Raw genomic sequence first — 21,174 nt, forward strand, 5'->3', positions numbered from 1 at the left:
CATCTATAAAATGCATTAATCTACCTTACAGAAGAGTTGCATGAATTAACTAGTTAATGCATGTAAAGAGCATTGGAGACTTGGGGCTCAATCCAAGACCCGTTGAAGACAATGCTATTTTTTCTATTGTCTTCACTGGGCATTGGCTCAGGCTGAGTGCTACATACACTGAATAAGATGATTATTATGGTTGTATAACTGCATACCTTCTTATTTGACCAAGTTCTCTCCTCTTGTAAGCTAGCAGTTTGTGTTTAATTCAGTAAGAATATATAGCAACAATAGAAACATCCTATGTATAGTAACCAAACAACAGAGGGATATGTTCAATATATAACACACTGTGCTGAATACTTTGATTCCCTAAGTCAATTGGAGTTTTGCATAATTAAGAACCACAGAATTTGTCCTATTGATATTAATTTCTTATCTAAACTAAATAGAGTGTAGTCATTTTGTATTCAGTTAGGCTTAATGCAACTGTTGTCATTTACTTCAACAGCCCTACTTAAATGCTTAAAGTTACACCCATGCTTAAGCACCTTCTTGAAATGTTGCCAAACTCTAGAGCTGGAAGACAGAGAGGAAAGACTGGTGACGGTGTGAGACAGAAGCCCACGATGAAATACAGAGAGAGAGAGGATAGTTTAAGGATAACAATGTTCTCCTTCTTTTTAGAAGAAAACGACTGTCTTTATGCCTTTATGCCATTGTCACATTATACATGCCACATGATCCTGCTTCTGTTTCCTGACTGAATGGGCCCACAAGCGATTGTGACACAAATTCCTGTGTACGCACAACTGCCATCACAAATACATCCACCATTCCAGAATTTGTTGACTGCAAATGTTTGAGCTAGTAAATTTGATCACTTCACTGTTCATGGAAAGTGAACATAAAAGGGGTGCAGCCACATCTGAAATAAATTACCAATTTGAGTGAATATTGGCAGACATTTTTTATATTATTTATCCTGCTCTACTAAATTTCATAAATGTCTTGATAGATAGATTTGCATAATTGTATGTTATTCATAATTAGCTCTCTGCAGCTTACCTAGTATTGTGCATTTTTTTATTTTAACATCTCACAATTAAAACTGTATATACATGCATGCACACAGTCATATAGATGATAATAGAAAACACTTACCCCTGATGTTAGGTTTTGGCAGTTACTGTAAAAAGTATTTCCAAAATGTATAGGGTAATAATGCTGGATAATAATTTCTTAACTCTCCCTTTAAAGATTATGCTACTTGAAAAGGGAAATTGAACTTACAACTCTGATTTTGTGATTTGAGTATGTAATATATATAGGGCTACGTGATTTCAATACAACTATTCAGATTTACATCAGCTGAAGAGCTGGTATCTTTCAGTTTTCTTACCCATAACAAAGATAATTATGAATAGTAGGAAGTCTGCAGAACGACACCAACACCAGGAAAAGGCAGGTCAATGTGATTTGTGACTTCCTACTAAAAAGAACAGACTGACCTGTCACCAGAGCTGAACCAGAAAACAGAAAGGTAGGAGCTAAGTTATTGGATGTGGACCTGAGGCTGAAGAGGATCCAAATGGGAGCAAGAAATAATTCACGGATTGTCCTTCACATGGGAACAAATGATACTGCTAGATTCTCTCTGGAATGCATCAAGGGAGATGATGCCAGGATGGGGAAGACACTTTAAGAAATGGAGGCTCAGGTGATCTTCAGTGGGATTCTATCTGTCCCTAGAGGAGGAGAATGAAGACAAGACAAGATTATAATGATCAACAGATGGCTAAGGCAGTGGTGCTATAAGGAAGGCTTCGGGATGTTCAACTACTGGGAGGCATTCATGGACAGACGGCAGTTCTCATGCGATGGACTCCACCTAAGTAGAGAGAAATAGACTTCTGGGATGGAGGTTGGCACAACTGATTAAAAGAGCTTTAAACTAGGAACTTGGGGGAAACTCTTGGAAGATGCTCATGTGATCTCCATGCTTGATTCTAATATTGACCGTGAGGAAAATCAAAAGAGAGAGACTGCTGCAGGCAGACCTGCTTTTTATACATCAAGTCCTGCCCACTGACTTCTGGTGGGAAGGGTGAGCATGGTCTGGCTCCACCCACCCCGGCTCAGTGAGGGGCTCCACCCCCTCCGGGTCCATGGGAGGCCACTCCACTTCACTACACTCCTGTAAATATAAACAAATTTGTTTATCTTAGTGATTGGCTGAACAAGAAGTAGGATTGATAGTACTTGTAGGCTCTAAAGTTTTACATTGTTTTGTTTTTGAGTGCAGTTATGTAACAAAAAAAACTACATTTGTAAGTTGCACTTTTATGATAAAGAGATTGCACTACACTACTTGTATGAGGTGATTTGAAAAATACTATTTCGTTTGTTGATTATGTTTACAGTGCAAATATTTGTAATAAAAATAATATAAAATGAGCACTGTATACTTTGTATTCTGTGTTGTAATTGAAATCGATATCTTTGAAAATGTAGAAAAGCATCCAAAAATATTTAATACTGTTGTAGTCAAAGACACCCACGCAATGATTTTAGTTCAAAGACTCAAGCCTGAGGCCAGTTTATTGACATACATACCAGTGCACTGGCGTGCAGTCCGAAGACTGACACCCCGAGGGCCACTCGCAGGTGGGTTTTTATTTCATTAAACCGCAAGCAAAGTACAAACAATACGTCATGAGTTAAGAAACTGGGGTTGGGGTTAGCCCCCCCCCCCCCCCAAACCACAAGTTAAGAAATTAGGGTTGGGGTCAGTCCCTCCCCAAACCGCAAGTTAAGAAATTAGGGTTGGAGTCAGTTTCCCCCCCGCTCCTCCCTAGGTACCCTCCTCATTTTTCCGAGAATTGGATGTTTATTTGGGTAGAGGGGCGCTTGGTGGTTTTCCCCAAGGGTGGTACTTGGCACCAGTTTGGGTACATTTCTCAAGACACATGTTATTTTCCGGGGTCTTTTGGTTAAAGATTGGGGGTGGGGGGTTTCCATGGGACGCCTAAAGAGGATCTATGATTGGCTAATTTTGCAGATAGCTACAATCACGGAGTGGGTCACAGATCACCCAAAGGAGAAGCTGCATGAGTCAAGAAATTGCATTTAGCTAAAGTTACCTATTGCTTCACACAAGTGGTTATTATATTTCATTAGTCATGAACATATTTCATTAGTGCTGCTGCTGGGGCTTTTTTATTCTTTGCCTCCTTTCCCCCCCCCCCCCCGGTCATGACCCTTGACCGAGTTTGGCAGGGAATTGTGCAGTCTAGTCTAGTTCAGGCCCTGGCCTGTACTGCTTTGTGTAAGGGTAGTTAGCATAACAGATCTCTGTTGGAGGGTTTATTTTGGGGCCTTCAGATTCACAGCTCTGGCTATTAAAAAGAAGGCCCCCCTGCTCTATTTCCCCACAATACATTTCAATTGATATTCTATTTTTTAACAGGGCGATTAATCGTGATTATTTTTTTGAGTTAACTGCGTGAATTAACTGCGATTAATCAACAGCCCTACTTTAAACTAAATGGAAGAATAAACAAAAATAGGTCTGCAACTATGGTCCTAGATTTCAAAATGGGCAAACTTTAAAAAATTAAAAGAATTAGTAAGGGAAGTGTACTGTACTGAAGAACTCATGGATCTGAATGTGGAGGAGGCTTGAAATTACTTCAAGTCAAAGTTGCACAAACTATATGAAGCCCGCATCCCATACAATAGGAAAAAATTGTAGGCAAGGCCAAGCATATCATAGAATCATAGAATATTAGGGTTGGAAGGGACTTCAGCAGGTCATCTAGTCCAACCCCCTGCTCAAAGCAGGACCAACCCCCATCTAAATCATCCCAGCCAGGGCTTTGTCAAGCCTGACCTTAAAAACCTCTGATGATCAGAGGAATGGAAAACCTCTTTTATGAGAGGAAACTCAAAGAGCTTGGCTTGTTTAGCCTAACCAAACAAAGGCTAGATATGATTGCTCTCTATAAATATGTCAGAGGGATAAATAACAGGGAGGAAGTGGAGGCTATTTAAGTTAAGCACCAATCCTGACACAGGAACAAATGGATATAAACTGGTCATCAACAAGTTTAGGCTTGAAATTAGGTGAAAGTTTCTAAGCCTCACTTGAATGGGTCACTTGAAGGTTTAAACTAGGGTTAAATGGTGGATTCTCTGTAACTTTAAGTTTTTAAATCATGATTTGAGGACTTCAGTAACTCATCCAGAGGTTAGGGGTCTATTACAGGAGTGGGTGGGTGAGATTCTGTGGCCGGCAAAGTGCAGGAGGTCATACTAGATGATAACAATGGTCCCTTCTGGCCTTAAAGTCTATGAAAACATTTAAGCATTGGTCTGAATTCAATGGGACTTTTGCCCAAGTAAAATTTACAAGATTACTCATCACTACATTTATAACTAACACAGTCAGATGAGAAGATTCCCCACTGACCTACACCTTATATAGTCAGAATGTCTATTCAAATCAGATTGGTAGTATTTGATATATTCACTTTGCACTGGAAAAAATAATTACACAACACATAAGATAATGGCTGAAGTTCATTCTCTTCAGTTTACAAGTATGATCTAACTATGCACACAAGAGAAATTAAAGGCAGGTAATGTTGTCCTTTGTACTTCTGCAAGTTTTGCAAGTCTACAATGCTGCCTTTTTAAAAAGAGTATTTGTTACATACTATTCTACATGTAAAGGAATTATTTTATTGCTTCTATATTTTGCCAAATCTGTACAATAAAACAGATTCCCCTAAGTGAGCCCAGCATACATACACCGTTTCATGTAGGGAGCCCACACTTTGTTTAGACTACACTAGAATTACATTGACCACAACATGCACATTTAGCTCTGAAAATGGACTAGTCTCAAGGCAGTATATTTGCTAACAAGAAACACTTGACCCATCCCCCGGTACAAAGTGGTTTTGTATCCTTTATATTGTCAATGTGCAAATATAAGCAGACTTTAACACGTTTTTTGAAATCATCAGATACGGCTGATGATCCCTCCATTCTTCACAAAAAAAGGAAGAGCTGTTATATTAAAATATTAAAAAATACTGTACACAGAGCATATGATTTCGGTTAGCATCTTTTTCAAATTAATGCAATGAAGGAATGATAAATATTCATTTTCTTTTTTCCCACTGGCACCAGAATGTAAATAAAGCTAATTATGGCCTTCTAAATACAATTATTAATCAGTTTTGTAGCAACATGTTATTTGTGCCCAGATGTACGCAAGTGTTCAGGTTCCTGTCCCAGATGGATTTCATTAAGTTAAAGCAATCACAAGCTGAACAAAGCTCTGATCAGTACTGTGTTATCAATTCTCTCTCTCTCACTCGCGCACACACACACACACATCCTCATGTTAAAACAACATCCAGGATCCAGCATCATCCAACTACCGCTGGAAAATATACCGTAAGACAGACTTCAGTATATTTTCTCAATACCCTCTGTGGCAATGGCAGAGGGATTTGTTCCATGGAATCTGCAGACCTGCAGACCTCAGACCATGGAATCTGAAGACCTCAGAGGGATCCACAAGCCCAGTTCAATCAGGATGGGAGACTTGAGTCTTCACACTGCCTACTGGCCTTCCTCATATCAGTGTCAGAAGAGCTTTGATGGACTCCTGCTCCTATGAGCTTGCATGCTTGCTGCTAGTTCCACAATCTTCTTTGGTTGCGGGGTGTGTGGTAGTCCAACCCCGCCCCCCCCAGGAAGAATCCATTATTCTAAAACCAAACAAGTCAGAATTAATTTAGGTGTGGAATCCTAGCAGCATGGGCGAGAACTACCTGGAAAGCATCCATCCCTTTTGCTCCACCCGTTTTGATCTTAATCCACCACCTTCCCACCTGTGTAGATCCCACACTACATTGGGTCTGCCAGTTTTTAGATCCAAAAAGGCAAAGGAGATGACTTGATCTACTGTACACAGTGACTTTCGTGAAAGACCGAAACATGTACAATATAATAAACTGAGTTATGAGTAACTAGGTAATTTTTTTCCCCACTAAATTGTGAGAATCTCTAAACTGAACTAAGTAAATTAGTGCTAACTAACCTTAACTTGAAAAAGAAGTGCCGGAATACAATTCTAGGACTATCATTCATAAGTGATAGTAATGGAAGAATCAGAATGCCCTTCTGGCTCCTAAAATAAAAGAATGGTATTCGCTGTGTGTTCTGATATGACTCAAGCTCTGGAATTAATTGATGGATAGCAGGTGAAATTAAACTTAGATTATGGAGCAACAGCAGTCACTCCATAGTTAAGGCTGAAGTTAGCTCTCTATTACAGTACTCTGCTACACAATTCTATAAAAAGATATCAAATTCCTCAGAGTTGAAGAGCTATATTGCTATCTAGGTTACATTTTTTTTCCTGGGATTTGGGAAAAGTTAGAATTTTACAGCTAGGATGTTGTGAAAATTTGATATTTGAGTAGTATGACTGGCCACGTTGGCTACCACTTATCTTTTCTTCATGAATATTAATACTTTATGTAAATACACATCACAGGAGTATCTAAGGGCCTCCCAGAGTAATGGACTGGCATAGCCAGGTCCCACATGGATGTTGTAGAGTCCTTATATCTGTTTCTTCTCCTGGTTATAGAAAATTCTGCTTGAGGTAATATTTTTGGTTCACCTAAATCAAATAGTATTGTTTCTGTTCCATGTCAGACACTTCAAGGTGGTCCCAGGAGCATATTCAATGTGACCCTTCATATGTATTCTTATTTACAAAAGTATTAATGAGAATTTCACTTTTAACAAACATTCCTATTCAATGAACAGATTAATTACCCCCTATGTCAGAAGGGTTAGGTCACTACCATACCAGACATAAATGCTTACAAAATGGTCATCTTTAGAATACAGATAATCATGAGAGACTTCATGAAACATGGAAGCTTTTTTTTGGACCATGACATCATTAACTCCATTTTGAATTTTGTATATTGCATGATACATCAAATCATTACTTACTTTGATAGTAGGTACAGTTTTATTTCAAATGCAATGTTACGTGGTTACTGGTGATAATGCATTCACATTACCTCTCAAATCCCCATTTGTAATGTGAAACATACGACTAAGGGAATGCACTAGTATGGTAGTTAGGTTTACACACATTCATCTTAAAAAGACTGAAAAGGTTAGACAAGTATGTCTGAAGGTAGTATTCTATAAACATGATAATTAAACACTGAGAGACTCAGCCTATGGGTAACCCATAATTCCTACGCAAGGATGCCAAAATGTTGATCTGCAAAGTATAGTGCATGTTCCTCAGTAAACTCCCCTTTTTTTAAGATACTTGATTGAGCGACCTTCACTTCCTCATTGTGCTAGTTCCCTCCTCAGAAATAAGACACTTATGAAACCTTTCTGTATTCCTATAATTTTTTTTAAAATAATACTTTGTACCTATATAACACATCCCATCCACAGATCTTAAAACCCTCTACCAATATTAATTCTCACAAACCTCTGTACAGATAACTGAGACACAATGTGGTTAGCACTTGACTTATCCAAGATCACATAAGGCAGTTGCTGAGTCAGGAATAAAACTAACAGGCCTCAGTTATATCTGTAAAATTGAGCTGCCTTAAAATCCACCCTAAATTGCATCTGTGTAGCCTTGTTTACCCAAGTTGCACCTGTGCAAGTCCATTGCCGTGCATGGCGTTGCACAGATGTGCCTATGGACTGAATTTTGTTTTGCACATACACCTTTGTTAGCATCTCTTTTTAAATTACAAAAGAAGGAATAGAAACTATTTAATGATCTTGTATCTGCTTTGACTCTGAGGTGCTAATGGGAATAATTTGTAATTAAAGTGAGAAGATCTGACTCATAGCAGTCCCATGGAACAGATCTCTTAAGTAAGACAGTGCCATTTTTACACATTTCTCTTCAGAGTGCAGCCACATGCTGCAGCTGCAGGTCCATAGAGAACACAGTAGTAGGCCAATGTAATGGAGAAGCTTTCGTGGATGCCATGGACATTTCTCTGGAGATGAGATGCACTAGTGCATATCAGTTTCAGTCAGCAGAAAAGAATGTCTCCTTTGATTTGTTGCTAATTAGAGTAACAGTCATGCTGCTTTAATAACATTCCCTCTCCTATATTAAAACGTGTTTTTCAACACACTACACAATTATATATGTGGCAACTAACAATGCAGACAGAGGAGAATGCTTTAATCAATAAAAATTTCCCATATAGCTGTACCTGTATGTATTTTCCATACATGTTTGGACACAAATAATTCAGTGCTTGATACTGTTTGATATTTGGTATTTGAGCTGTGTGCATCTCTCTTACAGAGTTGCAGTACATGTAGTAGGTTTTGCCATGGGCAGGTTTCCATAAACCGGGGTCCAATCTTGCCTTCAGTTACAAGAGTGGAGCTCCTCAATGATTACAATGGAAGTTGCAGCCATGGAATTGAATGCAGAACTGGGTTCAATGAACAGCCATAGGATGGGGGTCTTCATTGAATAGCTAAGACAGCTCAAAATGCAGTTGGCAATGGCAACCATAAATTGATCCACACATAAAAATGTATCAAAGATGCCTAAGATAGCAAGGTGGTGCAGACCATTAAACTTCTTTGAAAACCCCAGCCATTATGGCAAGCCAAAATCAGATACTTAAGAACTCAATTGGCATGTTGAACATCAGCGTCATTATTGCCAAGTAGCAGTTTCTGATTTCTATCAGCGATACAGAGTTGGGATCTGCAATGTCGTAGCAGCAGCAGTATCACAGGTTTGCTTAAGTTAGTAGTATCTTGAAGATCACTATACAAATATGGAACTCTCAGAAATTTGCTTTATTATACTTACTGAAATCTCAGTTACAATGAAATAATGAGATGCTAACCAATGATAACAATTTTTTAACTATTAAATTATACAGATACCTTGGGTAGTCAGCTCTTGTGCTCATTGCAATCCAAACACTTTATCCAATATGAAATGAAAACAGAGTTCATATGTAGCCTGAAATGAAATAATCCATTATCACTAAAGATAAATATCATTTATTTGCTCTCACTCTTGCAGCAGGGGGCCTTCAAAGTTCCTTACTCTTCCAATAACTAGAAGTGAGTAGGTGGCTATTTTGGCAAGAGATTCGTTGAATTTGCTTCGCTTTAAGGAATTAATTTTGCCTCAAAAGTTTTGTAAGAAAACAAATTTCTAACTATGTACTTGTTGAAGTGCTAAAAAATCATTTAAAATTCAGTTGCTAGTAAGGGAAGACTAAGATCTTGTTGCCAAATTTTTATGCACAAGATGTTTTTGCACAAGAAGAGAAATGAGTTAAAGGTTAGAAAAACGTATTCTCCGTTTTAGAAATCCAACAAAGCATTTTTGTTTTAATTTTAAATCAAAAGTAAAATAATGTACCAGATGTAAGTAAAATACCACTGGTGTAAGTAAACAATTTACTTGTTGGTAGATTTTAATGTTCTGAAGAGTATAAAGTTCATTCCTTTTGATGAATCACAGCTACATAGGAATTCACAGTTCATTTCTGGGATTTATCATAACAGAAAAAATATATTACTTTGGAAAACCACAATATGAATTCAGGAGTGAACTTCACAGTGAAAGACAAAGTAAATACCAAAATGTGATACATATGGATTAGATGGTCCATCTAAAACCTCAGATCTGAACATCTCAGACTTATGAGAATCTGAGATACAGATATCAATACCAATTCTACAGCTGTCCCATATCTCTTTAATATGCCTGAATCAAAATTCTGGTTCCAACCAGCCCATTGGCTATCCACTAACTACCTCTAATTATGAGCACCTAAGTACATGCAGTATCTGAGGGTTGGCAATTTGAATTGGGGTCAATAAAAGGAAACAAGGTATGGTAGAAGGAACTGGGGAGTGGTAAAAAAATGCCAAGAACCAGGCTCTTTACTTTCTTGCTCTTCAGATTTTTTTTCCTGCTGGCACAGCAGATGTTCTCACTGCAAAGAGTGGACACAGTAATGGGGGTGGATCATACATGCACATTCTCTTTTACAAAAAATATGGCTGCTGCACTGGGAGAAACTGCCTCTGGCTCTCTCTTCATTTCTCATATCATGTGAATGTCAAGGAAATTTGGCTCCAGAAGTTCTGTTCTGGTAGGCTCAGGCGTTTGTCAGAGAAAAACAGGTCAGCATGGGATGAATTTCAATCTAGTTTTTTGTGTAAGCACTTTAGAGCTGGTGCTCCTGAAATACCTCAGTGAGACTCTAGGGGACTTGCCCCAGGGTACAGCAGCAATGGCACAGAGGCTCAGGACTCGGTGTCCCAAACTGTCAAGGGTCTGGGTTGGAGATAGAACTGGCTACACCAGGGATTGGCAACTTTTGGCAGGTGGCCCATCAGGGAAATCTGCTGGCGGGCCGGGCCAGGCCGGTTTGTTTACCTGCAGCATCCACAGGTTTGGCCGATTGCAGCTCCCATTGGCTGCGGTTCGCCGTTCCAGGCCAATGGGGGCTGCGGGAAGTGGTGGGAGCTAAGGGATGTGCTGGCTGCTGCTTCCTGCAGCCCCCATTGGCCTGGAACGGCAAACTGCGGCCAGTGGGAGCTGTGATCGGTCGAACCTGTGGACGCTGCAGGTAAACAAACCATCCCAGCCTGCCAGCAGATTTCCCTGACGGGCCATGTGCCAAAGGTTGCCGATCCCTGGGCCACACTGATGATCGATTGGCAAGAGCAAATGGGACAAATGCCCTTTTTTGCCAAAAAAGTCAGGACATCCAGGACAGGGCTTAATAAGGGAACTGTCCCTCTAAAACAGGATGTATGGTCCCCTAGTAAAATATCATACCAGTTACTTAAAAGGAAAACATAAGCAGCTTGCTGAAATGTGCCTTGAGTTGTTCATGTATGGAGGGGATAGCCATATTAAATCCTGCTTTATAAACATATGTCTCACTTAAAGAAATTTGTGTAGGTTAGTCACTTCCCAGTTCTGATGAACCTTAAACAAGAATTTCTAACCTTAAAGGGCAAACCTCAATATCCATGTTGTGTTTGGGTTTGTTAGTCTTAGGTTTTGAAATGTCTTTGATTTAATGCAATTTTTTTTCTTGATTATGGATCATTTTGTAATACAACACAGCTATTTTAAACTCCTGAGTAATCACTATCTGTAACTCATGTTCCATTTCCTAAAAAAATTGCTGACATCTATTTAAGCATCAACACTTCTCCATCTGAGCCTTGAAAAATTACCACCAAATTTAGGGCTAAATTATAGATTTTCCAGCACTAAATGCATTAGCAGGGAGAGAAGGGAAGCCCTTTGTCCCCATGGCATTCCTGAACAACTGACAGGGATAGTGTGGCAGCAAGTGTTTTGCAACAACTTGGGGAGATTGGCTAATGTTTTTAAGAGTATTTATCCCAAGAGAGCAAGTATAGATTGAGCGGGGGGACCTGCTTTAACTGCACACTAGGAAGTACTGGGGGCCCAATCCAAAACCCCCTGAAATTAATGGGCATCTTTCCATTGACTTCAATGGGCTTTGGATCAGGACATAGTAGAGTAAGTATTACTGCTCAGGATTTTCTCCCAATATGCCTGGAAGTATTAACCATATAGCATTATAGTTTAAACAAGCATGATGCCTTTATCCATCCTCAATTGGGCAATATTGTCCCATATCCTCAAGCACAAGTGTCAGCAGCCCAGGTCATAGGTGGTGAGAGCTGGAGTCAGCCCTAGTGGTCAGAGTCCAAAAGCCAGAGCCAAGGGTTGAAGCACAGCCAGAACTAGATTACCAGGAGTTAAGGAAGATAGAAGCAGGGGTACTAGGAGGCAGGAACAAGGCTGGAACAGGTAGGGCTGGGTCATGGGCAAGGTCTGGGCTGGAACTACGAAGGAACGGAGCAAGACTTGGAGAGACAATCACAGGGAGACAGAAAGTCCAAAGGTGTGTGCACTGAGCAACCAGCAAGCTAAAGCGGCTGCTAGGTTTAACTGGCCTGCTGGCTTCCTCAGTCAATCGGACAGGGTGGTCCATTAGGCCAGTTCTTCTGATGACAGGCTCTCAGGCGCCATAATAACTGTATTTCGAATAGGCTGCAAAGATGGTGGCATTCTAATGGATTTCTCCCCTCCACCCCCATTTGGGCTCTTAAGGGGACACAGGAAAGATGGCAATTTTTACAAACTAATTCCTCGTTTGGGTTTTAACACTAAACCTGCTAGAATTCTAAATGTCTGATTTACTTACTGCATTTGACTCAGATTGGATGGATCAGTTCTATTTTAATGTATAGTCATTTTAACTTTCTAGGTCTTATACTTAGCACAATGGTGTGTTTCCAAGTTTTACAAAGAAAAGTAAAATGTCATGAAAACCTTTCTATTCCTAGTATAACTGAGCTTTTTTATTTTAAATTTGGCTTGGAATTTATCACTTTGTGATTGTTAACCAATCAATTGCAAAGTTAGGGTAAATGAGAGGAATTTGTAGTTTTAAAGGATAATTTTGTAGAAGCATTATATGATTTTACCCCCCCCCCCATTAATTGATATACAGAACAAAGATTTTGCACTGCTTTTCAGAATTTATTTTTTGTATATCATGCTGAATTGTTTGGGAGTGATCACATGACAGGAGACATACAGCATACGTTTTAGTTAATTGATTGGCTGTGCCTAACCCACAGGGTCGGCTCCAGGCACCAGCCGAGCAAGCTCGTGCTTGGGGCGGCAGATTCTACGGGGCGGCATTCCGCCCAATCCCACGGCTGCTTTTTGTTGTTGTTGTTGTTTGCCACTCCGGCCACCCTGTAGGGGATGGCGGCGCGGAGGAGGGGAGTGCCCTGCTGGGAGCGGGCTGCGCGCTTCGTCTGCCCCAGCAGGTGCCAGGTCTGTAGCAAGCCCGGCAGGACAGCCCGCATCCTTCCCTCCCCGCCGACTGGAGCGGCGCAGAGCCCTCCCGGCAGGCGGCGCGGCGATCAGGGCTGCATGGCGAGCGCCCCGCTGAAGCCCTGCCGCCCCCCCTTGTCTCTCTCCCCCCACTCCCTCCTCCTCCCCCTGCTAGTCGGGCATGTCTGCAGTCCAGGGAGTCCCCTGCACCCTGGCCCCCGCCGCCTCGCAGGTTTTTTTTTTTTCCTGCTTTGCCGCTCCGACCATGCCACAGGTTTTTTTGGTTTTTTTTCCCCCTGCTTTGCCGCTCCGGCTGCGCCGCAGGGTTTTTTTGTGTTTTTTGTTTTGCTTGGGGTGGCAGAAAAGCCAGAGCCAGCCCTGCTAACCCATATGATCACTAAGCTTAGTAGAAACTATTTTCACTCTGATTCTCAGAAAGAGGAGTTGAGTTTTGTTCAGATCCTCAATTCTGAGGCACAAGGGTTTTCTAAATTCTTCCCATTTGCTGCTCCTCCTCAGTCTTCTTCTTTTCTCCTCCATAATTCCTTCCTTCTCTTCTAATCTGTTCCATCCCCATGAAAAAAAAATTCTAGGATGGCCATTACTCTACTTCCACCGTAAATTTGTTCTGTGATTAAATGAAGTTCACTAATTTTGGTAACAATTTAATGGGGATGGGGGTGGGTGACGAGAATGAAAAAAAAAAGGAAGATACATTTGTTAAATTCCTTGCAAAATGAAATACATCTCTCATGCTCTTATTCAGAACAGACACTGTATACCATCCTTCCCTCCTCCTCCTCCTTCTCCTCCTCTTCTTCCTCCTTTTTCTGTAAACACAAAACCTAACCCTGGTGTCTAAAGTACTTGACAGCAGCTCTTTAATCAAATAGGCAATTAGAAATTTTCTCTGCAACCTAAATTGTTAATCATAAAAAAGACTAATTTGATGGAGCAGTTCAGCCTGATATCATCCAGTCTGCCGTCTCAAAAGTAATAAATTCTATTTTGGTGCTATGTTCAGAAACACCATCTTTTAAAACGAGGGCTGGCAAACTCTTTCAAGTGTACCTATCAATATTAAAATATACATCAGTTAACTTCCTTTTGTTTTCCATATTTGTTTTGTTTGCACACTATTGGTGGCATTTGTGCCTAATCCAGATACTTTTTATCCCCCTTTTTCACTAATTGATCCTGTAGCCAAGATTCTCAGCCTTGTGGACTTGCAAAACTTGAAAATCAGTGGCTATTTTCTGCTGGATCAAGCCTTCTGTTAGATGGTCATATAACTCTGAGTAATGTGATATACTATTTACCCGATATTTATTTTGCAATTATTGTTTAACACTTCAAGTGTGGTATAATAGATACACTAGATTTAATACAGCAATTGTGACAAGAGGCAGTGTGACAGAGGTGCAGTTTGGAACAGTGGATTGAGACTGGGGTAGGACTGTGTGGAGGTACCATGGCCCTTCTTCCTTCTCATCCTCCCTTTCCCTATGTGACACTGGGGAGTAGAAGTGGAGCAGTCTCTGAATTTCCCAGAGCATACGGCTGTGATTCTGCTAGACCTTTATGCAAGACATGCAACAAAGTGCAGCCTCCCCACCACTGTACACTTGCAGAAAAGCCAGGTGGAATCTGGCTCTCTGTGATATTAGTCACATGGATCATATTATACTTGGACTGCCTTCAAGTTGTTTCCAGGAAGGGGGAAATCCAAGTAATTGACTTTGACTATATGGCTTGGGTTCTGGCTATTTTTGACCTTGAGTTCACTGACAGCAGCATATAGGGTAGGCTATGCATAGGGTGACCAGATGTCCCATTTTTAAAGGGAAAGTCCCGTTTTTTGGGACTTTTTCTTATATAGGCGTCTATTATCCCCCACCCCCTGTCCAGTTTTTTAACAGTTGCTATCTGGTAACCCTAGCTAGGCATAGCTATCTCTCTGCTGCCTCCCCTCTGTCTTTCCCTGCTACTGGAGCCTTTCTTTGTCACAGTGAAAGGCTCTAGTAGTGCAGAAGAAGCAGGACACTACACTGCTAAAAATAGTTGTGTAGATATGGGAAGCATGGCTTGGGCAAGAAGAGAGCTGTGTAGGGTATCGTTCTCCCACTACAAGAAAGGGACCAAGTGACTTTCTCCGTTGGATCATATGAACTGGAACCATAAACTCCCTAAACATTAAATCTCACCAAATGAGGGTCAATCCATCCTCATCAGCATATCCACTCATTATACTCCATAACCGAACACAATCACTCTATGAACTTCATACCCTCATATCTCAATGTCTGTACTTTGACCCATCAACCTTTTACCCCCAATCGGGGATATTGCAGATTATGTATTCCTCATGCCACCTGATCTTAAGCCAAACTTTGCACCCTCGATAATCTGTATGTTATTCCCTGATAACCAGAAACTTCTATGCTCAAACTCTGTTCACAATTTTTTTTTTAACATCATCTTAATAAAATTTTAAAATATATACCCTAAGTTCAGGCATGTAAGACACTCTGTTCTACTCTACTTACCTAAGCAGTGCCTCACCATCTACACTGCTATTTATACCCATGCTAGCTGGGCATGCAGGTTCTGTACTCTACATACTGCTGTAAGTGTAGACATACCTTAAGAGACCAACTCTCCCCTTGTGTTCCATTCAGACTGCTGACATCAGTTGAGGTGCTCTTGCTTACAGTCAGGCCTAGGTTTTGCCAGGGAGGTTTGGAATCTGAACCCAGATTTATAGTCCATAGCTGGGTTTTATGTGTAAAATGAGCAGATCCATTTAACCCAGAAGCCAAACAGATTTGAATTTTGCAGGCTAAACACATTTTTTTAAATTACCTTCATTACAGCAGTATTGCCTAATAACTTCCTGTTGTTACTATTGTGTACATAGGGCAACTAACGTGCAAAGGAAAGGAAAGTACAATTTTATATTAACAATTCAGTGATTAAGTTTTTTCTTAATAAAATCCAGTTCAGAAATTTCTCACCTTCCAAATTTGAGTTTGCTTTAAAACAGTATATCACATAAAATTGCACATAGCATTTGGAAGAATAGGCGGTGGGTGTTATCTGTCTTTAGTCATCATAATAAACTACAAGGGAACAATCAATTTCTTTTTGATTGCTATAATTCAAACATTTTACTGTAGGGTCCAAAATTGTGGTTCCACTACCACACAGATGGTTAACTTAGCAGCAATCATTATTTTCATTACATTTTCTTCAGGTTAATGATCTGTGATTGGTGATTGGTGCCATGCAAGACAAAAAGAAAGCTGGCATAAGGAATTAGAGCAATCAGGACTACACATCCTTGGATCACACTGTGAGTCACCTTGAAAATGTTAAATGTAAAAAGGAAAAAAGTGTCCAAGTAACTTGAATTTGAAACCGTGAAGTGCCATGAAAAAAACAGACCAAAAGAAACTAGATTAAAGAAAATACTGTTATTTAGTTTATTATTACTGCTAACAAGGAAGAAAGACTATATCATACTGTCTGGTAGGAAAGACTGAAATAGTTATGGTGTCAGAACAATTTCCACTACAAATCCATTGTTTTTCATTTCATAATCATCAAAACACCAATCTTTTGGGCTGATTTTTTTTCTGCTTTGATTTTTCCTCTGTGATTAACTTTTCTGGACATTTGAGTAAAATCCCTTTCACATTTTTGAGTTCAGCTCTGATAAGATGTACAAAACAAGCCAAATTTGAAGGAAATTGGTTCAGCAGTTTTGAAGTTAGGAATGTGGTGGGGAGAGGAAGAGGGAAAGGAAAGTCTTGAGGTTATCACGTGGAACCATGAGACAAGAGATGTCAGCCATGGCCTTCTCTCCATAGCGTCCCTGAGGATGCCTGGAGGGATCAGGCCCTTCACTGACCTTTGCACAGGCACATTATTGTCATGCTTAGAGGAGGAAAGGCTGTTTGTATATTCTCCCTCTGCATCCATACAAAGGCCGAGAACAATCTGACCCTAGAGGGAACTACTCAATCATCAACTCAACATACTAAAGTATTTATGTCTTCCAAATACTGTCTTGACCCAATCCTGTTTAGCTTGTGAAATTTGAGAGAATCCCAGCATGCAGTATAGTTGTAAGCCATTCTGAGGTGTTTTTGTTGTATTACTATATAGTATAAATGGAAGAAATATAACCATGTTGGAAATTTCCAGTCAGGAGAGCCATATTTTCAGATCATTTACCTACAGTCCTGTGGCTTTACAGCATATAAAGGGCTCTCTCTGAGGTTAGATTCATATGCAATGGTTCTCTTCTTTTACATAACAATTGTAACTAGTTTAAGAAAGTCTGATGCTACAAGCTCTTTCACTAGCAGCACCTTTTATTTATTTCTGAAATAATAAACAGTGAAGTGACCATCTTTCTGTGTCCTCTGTTTTAATTGCTCTGAAATGAAGTTAAGGATATTACATCCCGAGTCACATATTATTGATGTCACATCACAGGTAAATCAAGTAAGAATTATGTTTTAATGGCCAGTTTACAGTCAGCAGTCATACACTGGGAGCTCTTTGTTTTCATTTCCATTTGATTTATTTTATTTCCTGCATTTCAGTAAACTCTAATATTGTCATTTTCCTAGCAATAATAGAACAGCCTTTAGATGTTCCATAAGATTCTGAACTGTGCACTAGGTTATCCTGTCTGCCCAGAAAACCTTTATGTTTAGAATGGAAATTTGAACTGCGTCCTTAAAGAGATGGAGGAGAGAGCCTAAATAAGTCAATAATTTAATTTCAAAAGCATTTCAATGTTTCCACAGTTCCTTTTCCTCTCTGGGGAACAAGTGCTACAAAGGCTTTCCTCTAAGAAATTCCATACAGAGATGTTAAACACACTCTGAAAGAGACAGTGAAGGATAAGAAGGATGTGTGCTTGGGTACATTCTTGACATCCAACCACAATGTAATTCCTCTCCACTTTCCATCTTCCTATTTCTGGCTTCAGTGCCACAAAGTGAATACTTATGACTGAAAGCAAATTTATATTTAAAGAAAAACAGATTTTAATAAATATATTTATATACACTTCCATAGAGAAATAAGAGGTGCAGAAAGACCCAACTCTGAAATGATCCTCCTTGGTGTTCAGTCCTGTCATGTCCCATGGCGTGACTCCAGTACCATTCCAGAGCACTGGCAGAGGCAAGCCACTTCCTTACAGAGGTTTCCAAATTACATGGCTTAAGCCTACTCAGTTTCTCTATTGTCACTGAGCTAGAGGACTTGATCCTGCAAAGTGTTCAGCAGACACAACATACATTGAAGTCAGTGCTTAGCACATTGCAGGGCTGAGGCCTAGCAGAGGTCATCAACCCCCATATTTATCCCTAAACAGAGATTTTCAGAGAAGTGAAAATTGTCCTCAAATTCAACCCCAACAAAAAAATGTTCCCTATCCTCTGATAAACTTAGACAAAGATACTTGGTGAGCACTAGAAGACAACATTTCTCTGACTTCACTCTTAAGCTCTTCATTTTAAACCTTAAAATACAGAGTCAATTCATTGCTGCCCAACTATTTCACACTGACAGACAAAAGAAAAGCACAGTAACATAATGGGAAAAAATAGGTCTCAGCAAAGCTTTACTTAGTATCCCTATGCATTGACAGCCAGGGTCTGCTCGCTTAAAGCGTGGGACTTGTGGTAACAAGCCCTTAGTTCTCTCCCTCCTATTTTTTCCCCACACATGGACCCATGGACATAAGGAGGGCATTTCATGGCTGTTGGGGTGGTGAGTAACAGTGCAACAGAAGGAATGAGAAATGGGAGGTTGCAGAGAGAAAACAGATGGAGGTCACATCTGTGCTAAGACAATCTACCCAGGGTGTCTGAGCTGGCCTTCTTGAAAACTAATGATCCCTGGATGATGGGAAATTCTGAAGTATGTGGTTCTTTTTGTCAGGGAGGAGTGTGAATTCCCATTTGTGGAAGAGTAATGTGGCTCTATTCCCCAATTTATAAGATCAGATTATAGCATCTTTTAATGCAAAAATAGGTAATTCTGTATGATCTAGGGAAGTGTACTTGGTACTTTGCTTGCAGCAATGTCAGAGGAGGAGAGGGACAAAACACAGTTAAACCATATTTGCATCAACATGCTCCTCAGAACAGCTGACTCCATCTTTGATTGCCAGTGCAAGGTGGAGGTGTTCTAAGGCTTCACTTTCAAATGCTGGATGCCAGTGGCCCTAAATTGCTACTATGGCAGCTTGGCATTGGGAAGATATAGAAGTTTCTGCTACATTCTCTTTTCCCCACCCACACCTTGGAGAAAGGTTGTGTAGCAGTTGCCCTACCCCATGCAAGTATTGCCCTGTGTTGAAGGAATCCCCAGATAGCTGATGAAGGGCTGTCCATAAATTACCTAATGCATTAGGGGGTGGGTGGGTCCTTAATTTTGTGTTTGTTTCAGTTTTATACAGTTTCTTCTGTTACAAGAGGGTGGGGGTGTGGGCAGAGTGCCTCCAACCCCAGCTCTGGGCAGGTGGCACGGCCAGAGTGCCCCCAACCCCAGCTCTGGGCAGGTAGTGCAGTAAGAGTGGCCCTGGCCCCAGAGCTGTATAGGTGGAACAGCTGGAGTGGCCCCGACCCCAGTGCTGGGAGGACGGGTGGCGTGGTGTGGCCCCGGGGGTGCACCGGAGCCCCCAGACTGCCTGCCCCATGGAACTGCATGCAGGATGGGGTCTGGGGGTGGAGCATAAGCGGGGGGGGGACATCAGGCTGTTTGGGAAGGCAATGCCTCCCCATGCCTATGATACCTGCCGCCCGTGGGGGCAGAGTTCAGGGCTTCTGCCCTGGGGTAGGGTGGTGAGGCTAGGGGCTTCTGCCAGAGATGACTGGTGCCTGCTGAGAGTGGATGGGTACAATTTAAATCTTCGGCTCCCTCAACATCTTAAGTCCCAGGCACAGCCTCCTTCTTATGCTCAGCAGCCCCTCCCTGCAGCTCCCAGGTGTTAGCTCCATGTGGAGAGGCAGCTGCAAACAGCTGGGAGCTGCAGGGAGGAGCCACTGCTTTAGCTCCATGGGGAGAGGCCGCAGCCAAAGCAGCAGCTCCCAGCTGTTTGCTGCTGCCTCTCCCCATGCCTGGCTGTAGCTCCCAGCTTGCTGGCTCCAGTAGCTGTCATGCAGTGAGGGGGGCCCGGTGGCACCATGTGTCCGAGCGAGGCCAGCAAACACTGGTGAAAATCTGGGAGGGCATGTGACCCCTCCCCCATTCCCTGCCAGGTGTCTCCTCTGGCTTCTGCCCAGCAGGAAGGGGGTCTCAGGGCTTCAACCCTGTGGGGAGGGGGGTCTCAGGGCTTCAGCCTCACAGAAGGCACCTGCTGGGGCTCAGGGCTTCAGCCCTGTGGGAAGTAGGGACTCGGGGGTTTAGCTGAAGCCCTCTCCACAGGGGACCCTCCCCGAGACCCCCCCTCCCCACAGGGTTGAAGCCCCAAAACCCCACCTCCCTGCTGGGCTGAAGCCCTGAGCCCTGGCAAGTGCCTCCTGTGAGGCTGAAGCCCCACGCTCCAGCAGGTGCATCCCGGCTCTTGAATATCTGAAGATTGTCGTACTCAGCTCAGAGGATCAGTAAGTATGCCACCTCTGCTTTAGACTATAGACAAGCTTTCCCAGGAGGGTGGTGGAAGTGTGTTTTGGATTTATTACTCTGGTCTTCATCATCCACCACAGGTATAAATGTTTCAGATAATGTAAAACCCATTAAAGTGAATATTCTATATGCAGTATTTCAGGATACAGAATAACTCAAGATCACTTTCTTTATTAGGTAGCCAGAACAACAAAACATTCTTAAGTTTATCCCCAACTATTGAATAAATGCTAGCTATGGTTTTGTGTGGTTCTAGAAATCACTCCTGCAGCAAGATTCACATTGCGGAGACAACAGCATTTGTCTTGATTTCTGTGGTCCTGGTACTGTGCGAAGATCCTTTGACAGTTGGGAGATCTTTGCTCAGTTTTCTGTTGGTTCAGTTTGGCCCTCAGTAGATTTGTTCAAGAGGTGAGGAGGTCACCATAGAAACTGGAATTAGAGAACTTTGTCTCTCTAACTGTAATGAAAAAATGTTCACGTTGGATTGCGAGAAGAATACTTTTCATGTGTGAAATGTAAAACAGCAGAGTAAGTTATAAAAAGGAACAATAAATGATAGAAATTAAAGA

Source organism: Malaclemys terrapin, chromosome 1 (assembly GCF_027887155.1).
Source record: "Malaclemys terrapin pileata isolate rMalTer1 chromosome 1, rMalTer1.hap1, whole genome shotgun sequence".
NCBI classification, from domain to species: domain Eukaryota; kingdom Metazoa; phylum Chordata; order Testudines; family Emydidae; genus Malaclemys; species Malaclemys terrapin.